This window comes from Equus przewalskii, chromosome 4 (genome assembly GCF_037783145.1).
Source record: "Equus przewalskii isolate Varuska chromosome 4, EquPr2, whole genome shotgun sequence".
Classification (NCBI taxonomy): domain Eukaryota; kingdom Metazoa; phylum Chordata; class Mammalia; order Perissodactyla; family Equidae; genus Equus; species Equus przewalskii.
The window spans coordinates 8,508,029-8,523,476 of NC_091834.1; the positions used below are offsets into that span (position 1 = coordinate 8,508,029).

General features: G+C 40.1%; 1 long non-coding RNA gene across 1 annotated transcript in view; it reads right to left on the reverse strand.

Annotated features, from left to right (window-relative positions):
* Positions 1-742: 742 nt before the first annotated feature.
* Positions 743-15,448, reverse strand: part of LOC103552449 (uncharacterized) — a 176,255-nt gene continuing 161,549 nt past the window's right edge. Inside the window, exon 11 of the long non-coding RNA XR_011538943.1 lies at positions 743-2,714. This is a non-coding gene — a long non-coding RNA (uncharacterized lncRNA). The remainder of the gene's footprint in view (positions 2,715-15,448) is intronic.

Here is a 15,448-nt window from a genome sequence, read left to right on the forward strand (position 1 = left end):
TCTCTCCATGAGGGATCTCATCCTGTTGCATGGTTTCAGCTGCCACCCTTCTGCAGAGGCCTCCATAACTTTCCCCTGGGCTGCAGTTGCCTTTTCTTATCTGCTTACAAAATAAATAGTGCACAGTTCTGGTCACATGAATATCAATATGGTCTGCTTGAACCCTGTTTTGTAAGTCTATGGGTAACTTCTTTTCAGAGGGTGCTACCATATCCATATCACTTGGACTATTAATACAGATTAATATTAATATGGGGCAAAGGAGAATGAGTCACCTTAAGGGACACTTGAACAGCAATGGCTGGGGTGCTCTCAGTAAGGCGTCCCCAGTCAGCAGTGGAAACAGTTGACAGACAGTTTGCCCTTGTGCTCTCTCCTGACATGTAAAACACATGCTTTGAGTTTGCTGAGGTTTCTGCTCATCTTCCCTGAGGGACCCTGACTCAGGGTTACAACCACCCTCTGCTTACGTCCATGTGGGCATAGCGCATCACCCAAGCTGAGATGGCGTGGGAGGAAGCCAGCAGTTTAATGCATCTGAAGGTCACTGTGGCAAGGCCTACGTGAGTACTGAAAATCAGACTTAATTGGAAGTCTTGGTGGGTCTGATGCTCAGGGAATGATGCTTCTAAGGTACCCACTGTGGAAGATAAACAGGAGGAACAGGGGAAGAAAGGGCGAGAGAGCAGGAAGAAAGGAGGGAGAAAAAGGTTCAAACTAGTGTTTACTGAACACTGCTTGATTTACTTTCACAGATATGTTTTATTTGATCCTCACAAACAGCCTGGCAAGGTAGGTAGCCTTTATCTTAACGTTTAGAGACTCAGAATCATAAAATGGGTCTTCTGAAATAAGAACTAATAATTTGTCAGAAGACTTGGGAATCGATCATTTTTCTTTCCTTTGTAGTTGATGTTGTTTCAATTGTACCACAAAGGGTAGGTCACGGATTTGGGGAATTAAACAGAACGGCTGAGTCATACTGGTTTCTGTCACTCCCAGGAGGATTAAGCTCCCAGTGAGTTCTCTGGGCTGTTTCCTTGACACCTTACCCTGAACCTATACATTAAGTGGAACCAACTCAGCCAGAAACCCAAACCACATGGCTGACAGCAAGTACCAGTGAGCCAGACACCCAGCAGTTCAACGGAGACAGTCACCTCGTCCTAGCCCCCCAATTCCTCCTATTTTATGCAGTTTTTCCTGACTTCCAGTCTAGTTTTTTGAACGGATTTGGTTAAGTGCATACTCTTTGACACTCGAACTTATTTTTTACTGGCTTTAACCCAGTACTAATTAAGGATTTGCCTCCTGGGCCACTCTTTGGTTATAGTGGACTTATTTTAGGACTTTAAATGCTTCATGACTCTACCTGAAAGCAAAATTCTCATAGTTGTCTACCTGGCTGATACTCCACATGCTCCAGTGTGAACATCTCTAGGGCGGGAGAGAGCTCAGACAGGACTACATAGGGAAGAATCTTCTAAGGGCCTTTGGGCTCTTCCAACAACAGCCTCCTTAAATAGGTTGTACCTGCCCCATAGCAGGAATGCTACGTTAAGCAATCTGAAGGGAAGTTTGCCTAGTAGGAACTATCTGTTCTAGTCATCATTAATGGAATATATTAGGCAAATGCTCATTTGCCAGGACATACGGTGAATTCCTTTTTACTCAACTCACTTGGCCATTATATCCTTGAGGACTCCAAAAGGTCTTGTAGAAACCTCCAGCAATAATCTTTCTCCAAGAGTGAGTTCCCGTGTTGGGTAATTCCAATATATGTGTCTCTACTTCTGGGTTTTTTTCCCACAACGCCCAGAATTTTGCCTCTGTTACCTGTGCACTGTGAGTACTAGGACTGGTTCACATTCTCATAGTCACCTCCAGCCATGACTTCCAGACACTGCTGAACCATCTCTGCTCCTCACTTGCTGTTATTCCTTATTATCCTCATTTGGCACTGATTGAGACATGGATCTAACCCTTTTCCGTTATTTCTACAAACAAACAAGGTCTTTACTGTAATTTTAGGCAGATCCAAGGAGTTTACAGACAGCAGAGGATGCATTCTAAGATGAAACATGACAACTTAGTCTCTTGGAAATTGCTCCACGCTGCTTGGCCATCTCCTTCGATAATCGAAGGAGATTATCCCTCCTGTCTGGTCTCCTCTCCTGCTTTCTGGATGCCTGTCCTCTAACTGTCAGCAGTTGAGCTCTCTTTTACTTCCATTTCTTTCCCTACCCAATGCGTTCAGTGACTCACGTGCTATCCCAAGTGGTTGTCAAGGTATTTTGCTAAATTAAGGCAGTTGTTTCCTTAAGAGCTGGAGACTAAGATGATAGTTGTTTTTCACAGAACATAAACACAGAGCAGTTTTTGTTACTAGAGGAGTTAGTACACCCACGTGGACATAAACATAAATCTACCAAATGGCAGTTCTTTTTCACCCAACTCTGCAGGTGTTTTTGCCTTGTTTTTTTTAAGAGATATACTCCAGTCTGAGCATTCATGGTCTCCTCAGCAGAAGTATATTTGAGTCATTCCATATCTCCCTCCAAGCAGCATCAGGAGAAGCCTGGGGAAATGCACAGCCCCAGGACATGCCCCTGACAGACTCTGGGATGCTCTCTGCACGAATCTCACATCTTCTGGGCTTTAGCGATGAACAAGAAATTGCTCCGGATGTCAAAACTTCAATGTCATCCTGGAACCTAAAAATGGAGCAGGGGGTATATGAATTCCTTTGCCTGACAAGCAAAACTAAGGCAACGAATTATTAAGATGGTCTTTTTTCAACCCTCTACACCAACATTCAAGCCATTCTGCGTCTCTGGAGGCTCAGTGGAATCCAGTCAGAGGGAGCCATGAACGTGGAGTGTGAAAGCAGGAAGAACAGTCACCGATTTACTGTGGTCATTGTAAGTAATAAAAATACACAGGCTTTAGTAGGCTTAGGTTTTACTTCAACCCTGATTTATGCCTCTCAGTGTTTAAGTTTCTCAACTTTAAGTTTTTCTCCCTTGAGTGTGTTGAGAAATTTGATCTTTATGATTGAGAGGCTGCTGTTCTTTCTGAATTATGATTATTCCCAAGTCTACCCCACCCTCTACTCTGAATTCCTTTAAGTGCTAATAAACGTAGATTGAATGAGTGATTGTACAGACAAATGCATGTGAAAGAGGGAGAAGGAAAAAGGGGAAAAAAAGAGACAGAGAGAAGGAAATAGGGACAAAGGCCAGAGAGAGAGAAAGAGCTGATCAGAGTAATTCTTTTATTTAAAACAACATTATCTAGAATAATCAGTATCTCCTAAGAAAAATGTGATATTTAAGGGAACACTCAACCCATCAGTAACGCAAAACCGCTCTTATATTCAGGATGCTACGCCACATCATAAAGTAGCTCACTATATCTTATTAAGATCATTTGATTAATAACAGAAACAAATTATCTGGTTAAATCTAGGAAAAAAGTATAAGGGAAATCTTAGAAAGAAATATCAAAATTTGCTGTCCATTCAAGGCCTATGCCCATATGTTTTATTTTTTGATGGAAAAGGAGAAAAATATGATTCTAGATCATGCTACTTCCCATTTCCATGACAACACCCCCTCAAAGTTCTCACAGTACTGTTTTAAAGATTCATCGATCAAATACTGTTTTATCTAAAACTAAACTAGAAAATATTTAAGAAGAGAAAAGCCAACTGGTGGTTTCATCCTCATCATTTTCTTTTCCTTTTTTTCCCCTTCTTTCTTCAAAACTAGCAATCAGCATAAGTACAAAAGAACCACTACCTAACCACAGGGTTTCATTCAAGGAAGACAGAAATTTCAGCTCATAAACCCCAAAATGATGAAGCCAGTGATTCAATAAAGACAAGGAAAATAACATTCTCATGCAGAAAAAGTTACTTTTTTATGTGGAATCAGTTTTCAACTTAGGCTGCTCTGAAGCTTTGATAGTGGCCAAGAAGACTGATTTCCCAGGCAGCTTCCAGAAGAGCAGTTGTCAGGCGCCTTCCCATTCTTTTCTGCTCTGATATTGTATCTGGTGTGGACACAACCAAACTGAGGCCTAAGGCAGGGCTGGAACTGGGTGAGCTCAGCGCTGTTTGAGCTGAGACACAAATTGAGAGGCAGGGCTGGGGGCCACTCCTCTCAAGGCACTTCAGTCACTCATTGACCTGTGTGGGGCTCTCTCTTTGGCTCTATCTTGCACACATTTTAGGACAGATAAAAGCATACTGAGGACGTCAGAGGACAGCTAAAGGATACAGGTTGTCAAATCTCCTAGAGGCATATTACTAAGCTTTCCTTTCCGAACAGTGGTGATAGCAACAATTTCAGTAGCAAGTACCATTTTTGGAGCTTTACTCCGACTTGGATATTTTGCCAAGAGTCTTATGTGCATCATTTTATTCAATGATCCTCGTTGTACTAGGGAAGCACTATTATTATCACATTCTATCCTACAGAAGAGGAAGCTGAGGCTCACACAGGTAAATTAATGTGCGCAAGTTCAACAGGGCAGACATGGCAGAGCTGTGGGGTGGAGTCGTCTGATTAAAGCGCCCACGTTTTTAACTGCTATGCAATGTTATGTATTTATTAAGGAGAAATATTTTTAAAAATCAGATATGAACATATAAATGTGTGATCCATAACAACTAAAGTTTCGCCCATTGTTTTTTGAGTTATGCTGTGGCTTAGAGTTACCGACACTGGCTGACCAGGATGGCCCTCTGGCTAGTTTTCAATCCTATTTGTATCCACTCCCCATCCTTTGCTACAGCCCCCAACAAGTGTTCTTATTCCCAGAATTCACTTTGTGGCTTTGTTTAAACTGTGCCGTCTGCACTAAAGGTCTTTCTTCTCCTTTTCCAGCAGCCAAAATCCTGCTCACTCCTTAGAGTCTAGCTTAATAGTCACCTTCACTCAGTAACTGGGAAACGGCAGGAAGCTGAAGCATGATTGCTGAATTGCATTGTGAACCTAACATGTGTTTTGGTGAAATTGATACTGGTTTGAGTGAAGTTGCACCAGTTTAGGGAGTCCTAGTGTTTGTCGTGTGAGGGAGGGCAGACAATTCTGATTTTCTACATCCACTGTGATTCTCCAAGACCAGGAGAGGACTTCTCCCTAGAACGGGGGCAGGCAGGCCTGCAAAAGCTGCGGTGGTGCAATTCCCTTATAGTCAAAAGAAAATGTAACCATGAGGGAGGCTGACGTGTTCTCACACGTAAATGGGAAAAGTGGTGTGTCCAACAGGTCTTTGGTCCCCCGTGAAATGTTTATACTCTGCTCCTTATTTTGCAGTTTAAGCTTATTAGAATTACCTCAGATGCTTTTTGCATGGAAAAGTAATAAACATATATATGCTTTTTTTTTTTCACTTGTGATGTTGGTTATCACATTAGGTACCTTCCATGCAGTAATGAACAATCCTTCAAATCCCAGGGACTTGAACAAAAATATGTGCTGGGCACACATTTTCACATTAGCAGCTGCTCATCATCTAGGCAATTCTGCTCCATCAGTCTCCTCATTCTAGGCCTTAGGCTGAGAGAGCAGCCTTACTGTTCTTGTGGCAGAGGGAAAAGAGCAAGAGAATGGTGAAAATAATCAATGGCTCTTAAAACTTCTGCTTGGGAGGGTTATGCCACAGGCACTCAGCTACCGCTGACCAAATCAAGTCACACGGCTGAGCCCAATGGCAGTGCAGCAAGAATGTTTATCCCTCCTAGTGAAGGCACTACTGGTCAAATTTCAGAGGGCGTGGATATATAATCCTCTTAAAAGAAGGGTAAGCGAGTAGTTGTTAATAGTGACACAGTCTGCCAAAGCTACTTATATATTACTTATAACGTGTGTGATGTCTATTGCTAATTGTTATGGGGACTTAATTATGTCCCTTCAAAATCCATATGTTGAAGTCCTAACCCTCAGTACCTACAAGTGTGACTGTATTTTGAGATAGGGTCTTTAAAAAGGTAATTAAAGTTAAATGAGTTCATTGGGGTGGGCCCTAACCCAATATGACTGGTGTCCTTAGAAAAGAGGAGATTAGGACAGACACACGTGGAAGGAAGACCACGTGAAGACACAGAGAAGAAGGCCATCTACAAGCCAACAAGAGAGGACTTAGAATGAAACCAACTTTTCCAACACCTTGATCTTGGACGTCTAGCCTCCAGAATTGTGAGAAAATACATTTCTGTTGCTCAAGCCACCCACACTGTGGTCCTTTGGTATAACATCCCCAGCCAACGAATACACTGATGAACAAATTAGAAGATTTAACAACATTGATATTTCCACTCTATTTCATTCAAGTAACTTCTATAATAATAATAATTCCTAACAAATATTAAGCATTTGCTATGTAAGTACAGCACTAAACATTCTACATACATTATCTATTTTAGTCTCTCAAAATAATTCTATGATGTAGGTACTAATGTTAACCACATTTTACATATGAGAAAATGTTATATATATGGCTTGGAGGGTTTGAGAAACTTGCACAAGTTTATCCCCAAGTGGAGAGCTGCCATCTGATCCTAGGTCATCTGATTACAGAACCAGCTTCCTGTTTCCCCTGTCAAGGGATGTTAGGATATTTCATAGTATTTATTAATCTCAAGAAAGTTACGGGAACATAAAAATGAGTGAGCCATGATGCCTCTCTTGAGGAGTTCACAATCCAGTTAACAAAACAAGAGAAGAAATAACTATAATCCTAAGGAGGATAAGATAAATGTCATGTAAAAGGCCCTGCCCAGAACTATTATTTATAACTTGGATGAAGAAATTGACAGCACAATAAGAAATGTTGCTGATGATGCATCTGGAAGGGGCAACATATTCTTTGGATAATAGACTCAAAAATTTAAAAAGAAGATAAAACCACACTGTCAGGGTGGAATGATTAGCCAAATCTAAAGAAATGATGTGCAATGAATAAATAAAACGAACTTCTCCTAAGTCCAAAAAACAGCTGGATCAGAACAACAAAAAATGAACATGGATTGTTAAGTGGACAAAGGGTACTTTAATGTAATTAGCCAGCTGTGTCACTAGTTGTGGATAAGTCACTCAACAAACATTTATAGAGTGCCCCCTCTGCATCGGGCACTGTGCTTGGAGCCAGAGATAGAAAGCTGAGCAAGTGGAACTCGACACTCTCAAGGTGCCCTCAGTCCAGTAGAGAGAGAGACTTAAGTATAGCATTATACGTATAGAAGAATCTGATAGATGCTTTTAAATAAGTCTGAATGGAGCACTCTTGGTATACAGAAGAGAGAGTAAATAATCTTTTTTAGGGTCAGAGGAGGAGGGTAGGGAAGACATTTGAAGTTGCAATGGGAAGGAGGAGCTTAACGAGAAGGAAGTTCATGAAAACCTAGGAGGAATGACCTGTAAATGAAAAGTTAACAGTATGAAAAAGCTCAGGTCTGTTTGGAATGGCTGAAATAGAGGTTTAATCGTGGGCAGAGGCACATGATGGGGCTGAAAAATTGGGCTGGGGCTGAGTTTTGATAGCACTGTTAACGCTACCAAGTTTAACCTTTCTCTACTATGTAACAACAGGGTAATGAAAATTTCTAGAGTAGCAACATGACAACATCTGATTTTTGTAGGATGATTGTTACAAGCAATGTAGAAAAAAGATGAGGGTGGAGAGAACAGTTTCAGAGAGATCAGTTAAGTGGTGGTTGTAATCCTCCAAGTCAGAAACAGCTGAAGCCTGACCTAAGTGTGTCCTACTCAAATTCCTACTAATGTAACAGGAGTGGATCTCTCCACTATCCTGGCTCGGAGTGAAGCTTTGAGCTGTTTTCATTTTTGTTTTCCAGGACTACCCAAGTTTGAGTGCTGGTTCCTTCTATACCACCATAGTCCCTTTAGATGTTCAGGGCTTCATCCTCTTTTTAAGGAGCCATAAGAGGTTCTAGGCTAATAAAGAGAAATACGGTAGATTTAAAATGGACTGAGTAAAATCTCAGGATATGCATGGGGGATACTCCTACTGGGATACACGTGAGTCGGGCTGAGGTGCACGCAATCTCAGCGGAAGACCTTCATGCCAGCAATGCTCCTGGGCAGGGCGACATGCAGTGATCTGTTGAATGGTGACGGACAGCTCTCAGCATCGGCTGGGCTCCATCACCTGTCCATGGGTTGGCCATAATGGTCTTTCTTCAGGCAGAGACTGAATGCTTTCTGAATAGAATCTCTGCTCTTCGTGTGATCCCTCCAGTTGGCCCAGAAGGTCACCCTGACCTCCCTCCTTGTCAGGTTCCCTATCTTCCTACTGACTCTCTGGAAAACTGAAGTCTTAATTTATTATTTATATGCTGATTTTATACCTTGATATTTCAAATCTTTACCTTTTGGTTTTCAAAAATTATTCTCTCAAAAAGCTTGGTTTTTATAAATTAAGAGCTTTCAAAACTATTGTGTTTTATAAGGACTTAAAAAAATGGACTGTTTTTGTGTTCAAACTAAATCAATCTTAAACTCCCCTCCTCCTATTCCTCTTAAAGTATGGAGTATCTCTAACAGTCTGCCTCCCTTTATAGGGACATGCATGATAAGACAAGTATGGAAAAGAAAAGCATTTTAATTAATTTTTTCAAAATATAATTTTATTAAAATAATTGTTTGTAAGTCTAGCTAAAATATATGATATACTAGGAAAATGAAGCTCCTAAAATTGATTCAAGAAGAAACAGAAAATAGAATAGGCTAATAAGCATAGAAAAAAAAAAAGGATGTCAAAGGATGCCAAGTTTTACGTGTGATGTCTTGAAGGATCATATATAGTTCCTATAATTTAAAAAAAATTGCCTCTAAGCATTGGTTTTCAAAATATCTATGAACAATCACCTGAGGAGTTTAGTAATCGTATAGACTCCTGTCTCCCCACCTCAACTTCTCTTTGCAACCTCAATGCAGTAGTTACAAGAGGGGAACCAGGAATCTCAATTTTAAGCAAACAGATGCTTAGAAAGCCGTGCTATCCTTTGAGACACCAGCTTAAAGCCACGGTCTGTAATGTAAACTCTGCATGAAAAATCCAATAGGGAAAGGAAAAAAAATAGAACTTTTATTCATGTTTATTTTTCTTAATAAAAGAAAGAAATTCCTTTACCTCAATAAAATATAATAAAAATAATTAAAAAAAGAAATTTCACTTCAATAGTATTCATTTTGCTGATTAACCTGGCCCCCTCTCTGAGCCACACACACAGACCAACAGAGAAAGGCCCTAGAAGAAATGGATGCCGCCTGGTCCCCTCACTGTTGTATTTGCCCTTTCACACTGCCCTGAAGTTTTCCTGGGTTACATCATATAGTTGTCGCTAAATAAACCCCCACAAAATGGACGAGTGGCATGATTACATTCCTGAATAGCAGCCACAGACCGAAGAGAGCACGCCTAGGATGACACTGTTCCTACCGGTAGTCCAAAGGAAAGGCTTCATCAATCACATTATGAGGCAAAAACAAAGATGATTTCATCAGATATGGAAAACAGCTGCCCAAATAACGTTAAGTGATCAAAAATGTTACTGGAAACTAGGGACCTACACACAGTATCGACAACAACAAATCTTATTCTCAGTGTGTATCAACTGTGATACACTGTGCCTTGTGTATCAACTAAGAAAAGGATGAGATCATCAAAGTATAGGGCATTTATAATCTAAGCATCCAGAATATTATTAATAATTTTCGTTACAGACATAATTTGTAGATAAGTGAAAATACATATATTGTGGTTACGTTCTAACATCATCTTTTTGCTAAGTGTTGATCACCAAAAATATTAACCTCTTCTTTAAGCAGGGCGATTCAAAGTGTGGTGCACGGATGGGTGCCAGTCATGATATTTCCTTTGTGGGTCCAGGATAAGTACAGCAATTGAAAGTTAGTACTTTGGCAGTAATTCGACAGTTATTTTATGTATATTAAGTCTAATAATGAAGAAAGTGGACTTGCATTTTGATTGTTTTTGGTTTTTCATTTCATTTTTCTAGTAATTCCTTTTTATTTTAACAAAAGTAGCAGTCACAATGATTGGAAACTAAGGAAAAAAGGCCGTTAACCACAGATAGTTTGAAAAAGACTGTTCTAGAGCATAGAAGGACAGGCAAATTATCCAAATTTATTTTACAAAGCTAGCATCGTCCTCAGACTAAACTTGACAAACATCCCACAAAAAGAAATCTACAAAGTAATCTCAATTATAATATTAGCAAATCAATCCAGCCTCAAATTAAAAAACTGATATGCCCTGACCCAGTGGAATTTTGTTTTTTTCCCTTTAACTTTTGAACTATAAAGACAGTTCAGTATTAGAAAATCCATTAATACATATTACTATACTAATGCTTAAGACACAATGACACAATTATTCTGATAATTACTCATAAAATTTTTCATCAACAAAATAAGTTATGAAATAATAATGAGTGCAATTTTTCATAATTATATATTTAAACGTATTTATTTATATGAATGAGTATAGAAATATCTGGAACATATAAACCAAAATGTTTACAATGTCGTTTTGGTTTTCATTCACACTTTCTCCTTTTTTTCCCTCCAGCTTTATGGAGATATAATTAACATATAACATTGTGTGAGTTTAAGGTGTACAGTGTGATAATTTGATACACATATATATTGCAAAATGATTACCAAAATAAGCTTAGTTAACACATCCATCACTTCACACAGTTCCCTTTTTTTGTATGTATAGGGAGAACATTTAAGATTTACGCTTTTTAGCAACTGTCAAGTTTATAACACAGTATTGTTAAATATAGTCACTACGCTTTACATTAGATCCCCAGAACTTATTCATCTTATAACTGGAAGTTTGTGCTTTTTGACCAACATCAACCATTTCCCCCACCTCCTAGCCCCTGGCAACGACCATTCAACTCTCTGTGTCTATGAGTTCAGCTTTTTTAGATTCCATATATAAGTGAGATCATATAGTCTTTGTCTTTCTCTGTCTGACTTATTTCACTCAGCAGAATGCCCTCAAAGTTCATCTACGTTGTCGCAAATAGTAGGATTTCCTTCTTTATTATGGATGAATAATATTCCATTAAACATATCACATTGTCTTTATCTGTTCATTTGTTGCTTAACACTTAGATTGTTTCCATGTCTTGGCTCTTATGAAAAATGCTGCAAGGAACATGGGGGTGCACATATGTCTTTGAGATCCTGTTTTCGTTTCCTTCAGATACAGACCTGGAAGTGAGATAGCTGGGTCATATAGTATTTCTATTTCTAATTTTTTGAGGAATCTTCATACTGCTTTCCATAGTGGCTGCACCACTTTACATTCCCACCAACAGTGCATGAGGGTCCCCTCTTCTCCACATCCTTGCCAACACTTGTTATCTCTTTCAAGTACTTTACCTCCCTACTCTGTAGCCATACTTGTTTCCCAAGTGAAGGGTTCTAACAGGGCCAGTCTTCTGCCTTCGAAATTTCCCTCCCCTATCATTTCTGCTTTGTATCTTTGCTTATGTGGTCGCTCTGAATTTTCTGATGGTTCTTTGCCACCTACCTGCCAAATGCCTTTTCTAATAGCTCTAGTCATCACTACACACCTTTACCTTTTTCTTGACCAATTAGACCACATGAAAGCATCATTTATTATAAAATCACTAATACTCTCTAAATATCTTGCTTAAACAATTTAATTTGGTAGTATCATAACTTTCATGTATATTTATATTAGAATCCCCAAAGAAGCTATTATTTCCTTTAGGAAAAATAGTTTATGTAAAAAGAAAACCAAAAACTATTGTGTTGAGTGAAAAACCAAGATGAGAAATTGTGAAGTTAGTATTGCATCTTCACTCATTCTTTCACAGAAATATTTATTGAGGGCCTACTATGTGCTAGATGCTGGTCTAAGAACTAGCGATATCACAATAAACATAAAAGACGGGATCTTTGCCATCAAGGGCATACATACAGATAACATGATAAGACACGTCTGCAAAAAAAAGAAAAAACAGAGTAGGAGGATAGAGGGTGTACCGATTATTTTTCATGTATCCTTCTAGATCTACTCTTTACCCTTTTCTGCTTGACTCCTCCAGTCTCCTGTTTTCCACTGGTTATAAAGAGCTGACTCCCTTGCTCTTCAAGGATATATTATTGGGCCCCAGATGGCTGGTCAGGAAGGCAGAGTCCATGCCCTGTGGTGTGGCATTTCATCTAAATCCAGAAGTGAGTGGAGATGTGAAACTGGTAGGACTTTTCCAGATTCTTGTCATCTCTGGGGGCTCAACAAAAATGGTGGTGGCATGGCATGGTCCAGGAGGTATGTGGCCTCTTCCGAACAAGGGAAACAATCAAGAGAGTCTGAGGAGCTGTACAAGGTTTTTGTCCAACACAGAGAACTGTGTGAGGAGGTGCCATTTAAGTCAAATTCTCACTGAATTGATAGAGCAAGTCATTCAAATATCTGAGTGAAGAGCTTTCCAGACTGAGGAAATCATAGTGCAGAAGAAAGTTTGAGGAACAGCAAGAAAGCTAATGGGGCTGACTGAAGTGACTGAGGGGGTAGTGACAGTTGAGGTTGGAGAAGTAGCCAGAAGCAGGCTACACAGAGCCTCTTGGGCTATTTTAGAGACTTTAAAAGAAATTATGGATGAGATGAGAAGCTATTCAAAGCTTCCAAGTTTGCCATTTTGGAGTGACAAACTATGATTTAAATTTTAAAAGGATGACTGATGGCTATGTGGGGAACAGACTGTCAAGGGCAGAAGTGGAAGCCCATTGGCCTAAGTCTCTACTAGAATAGATGAGTTGTGATGGGGACTTGCACCAGGGTTACAAGTGTTTGTACGTCCTGATTGGTCAGATTTGGGAGATACTTTGAAGGTAGAACTTACAGGATTTGCTGGTAGATTAGAGAGAAAATGCAAAGTTGAGGATCATTGTAATGATTTTGGCCTGAACAACTAGAAAAATGGAGTTGATATTTACTGAAATGGAGAAGGCTGTGGGAGGGATTTGGGTGAGAAATGAGAGTTCCAGTTTGGACATGTTAAGTTGAGATGCATTTAATATATCCAACAGACAAGGAGAATAGGCAGTTGATATTTGAATTTGGAGTCAAATGGGAAAGTTAGAGCTGAAGATAAAATGGACCTTGTCTCTGTATGTGGCATCTAAAGCCAATTGGCTTGGGTGAGATCATTTAGGAAGCGAGTGTGAATAGATGAGCACTGAGCCATGGGCACTGAAGAACTGTGAGGATGGGAACAAGGCCAGCTTCATTGGCACATGACCTGTGTAGTCACATGAGACTTTGTACTTAAAAGGGCCCTGTGCTTGGTTTAATGCTCGGCTCTCACTGTCTTGAAAACCTTAATAACTTTTGAACGAGGGTCCTGCATTTTCATTTTGCACTGTACCCTGAAAATGATGTGGTAGCTCGTAGCTGGGAACATAGGGATTCAGCAAAGGCAAGAGCCAACGAAGTAGACTGAAAACCAAGAAAGTGTGTCAGTGGTGTCATAAAAGCCACATAAAGAAATTGTATGGAGATGAACAGAGTGATCTACAGTCTCAAAGCTGCTGTCAGGTCAATCATCTCCGGCCTGAACACTGATCATTGTATTTAGCAACTTTGCTGTGATCGTTGCCCAGGTCGAACTGAGTTGTCGAGAGAAGAGGAGAAGATAAGAACAAACACTGGACATGGACAACTCTTGCAAGCACTTTCCCTCTAAAGGAGAAAGCTTAAAACTGGGCAGGAGCTGAGAGAGATACGGAGTCAAGATAAGGTTTTTATAAAATGAACATTTTTACGGCGTATTTTCCTCTTGGCAATGACCCACGAAAGAAGGAAAAAAATGATGAGGCAGGAGTGGAAACAATAATTACAGGAGCAAAGCCCTTAAGGAAGAGAGGGGAATGGGATGCAGTGAAAAGTGGAGGGTTCATCCTAGGAGCAGATGAAATGCAAAGGGCATGGGACCGATGCCCATGCCTCGTGCGTTTTGTAGAAACATCTGTTCTGATTGCTTCTGCCTAAGAGTCAAAGTCTTCAGTGGAAAGTAGGAAGCAGAGAAGGGATGTTGAGGTTTGAAGAAAGAGAAGAGAGTGTGAAACCATCCTCTAGGAGGATGCAAGTAAAGGGGCTAGAAGGGACAGGCAGCATCAAGGGCCGCTAAAGGGTGTAGGTACATAAAAATATATACGGACGGTAAAGTGTGCCAAGATATTGATGTCAGGTATCTCTGGTGATTAATTTTTTTTGAAGTTTTCTGATTCTCTGAATTTTCCCCAGTAGGCATGTATTACTTCCGCAAGTAGCCTTTTAAAACTATTACAGAAGAGTGAAAAGCAGGACATGTAATGTATGAGAGAAGTACTTATAGTTTAAGAGAGGTGACTGGGGAAACAGAAAGAGAATGGAGACATCATTCTGGTTGCCTCTAAAAGTTATGCCCACACAATAGATGAAGAGCAGTCCAATTTTCTGCAGAAATGAGGAACAAGATAAAATATCTCAGGCCCTTTTTCAAGTCATCAGATTTACTCTGTTTCTAGGCTTGAGCCACCTATTGCGTTTCTCAGTTGAGTTTGATAGGCCTAATGGTGGAAGTCTTCCTGGGTTCTGTCACTCGGCTGGCTGCCATTCTTGATTCTTCAGTGGTGATGTGAACTCCCATGCTTGCCTGTGTCTTCACGGGCGTTTTTGTGGGAAGCTGGGTGAGGCTCTGTCAGGGACTAGCCAGACGTCTCTTACACAGAAACTTGTTAATATTTTAAAGTTTGCTTGCTTGTTAAAATGGTTAAAAGTAAATGTCTCTCCTCAGAAGCTGAGGTCCTTGTCGATGTCTTCTTCCAGCTTGTTCTTAGTCACTCACTACTTATGTCTTATTAACAGGTTTGCTTGATGTTTTTTAAAATTTCAAATCAAGATCATTGTTCCAGAAAGGAATTTCAGAGATAATACATTGTTAGGAATGGATTGTTGCTAATTCCAAAACATTTTTCACCCTGTTAGATCCTGTAATGTTAGCTCATGTGTGTTTTTATTTTGACCCATGATAGATGGGGTGGTGAGCGGGGAATTTCGAGGCAACATTTTAAACCGAGTTCCTCTGAGCAATTTACCCTCATCTTTCTGTTGAAATCTCTATGGGGATCGTAAATCTCAGCTCTCACAATAAGAAGTGGGAATTAGATCCTATGATTGCTAAAACACCCCATGGAGTTCAGCTGTGTGGGCGCAGAGGCGGTAACTGCATGGGATGCGAGGTAGGGTGTGTGTTTGGAACCCTGAGGGTGGAGAGTTGAAGATTACAGAGCCAAGTGCAGCTGTGGAAGCCAAGACCAGAGTTTTACATCAGGAGAAAGAGGGGTGGATATTTCTCTTGTTGTGGAAATAA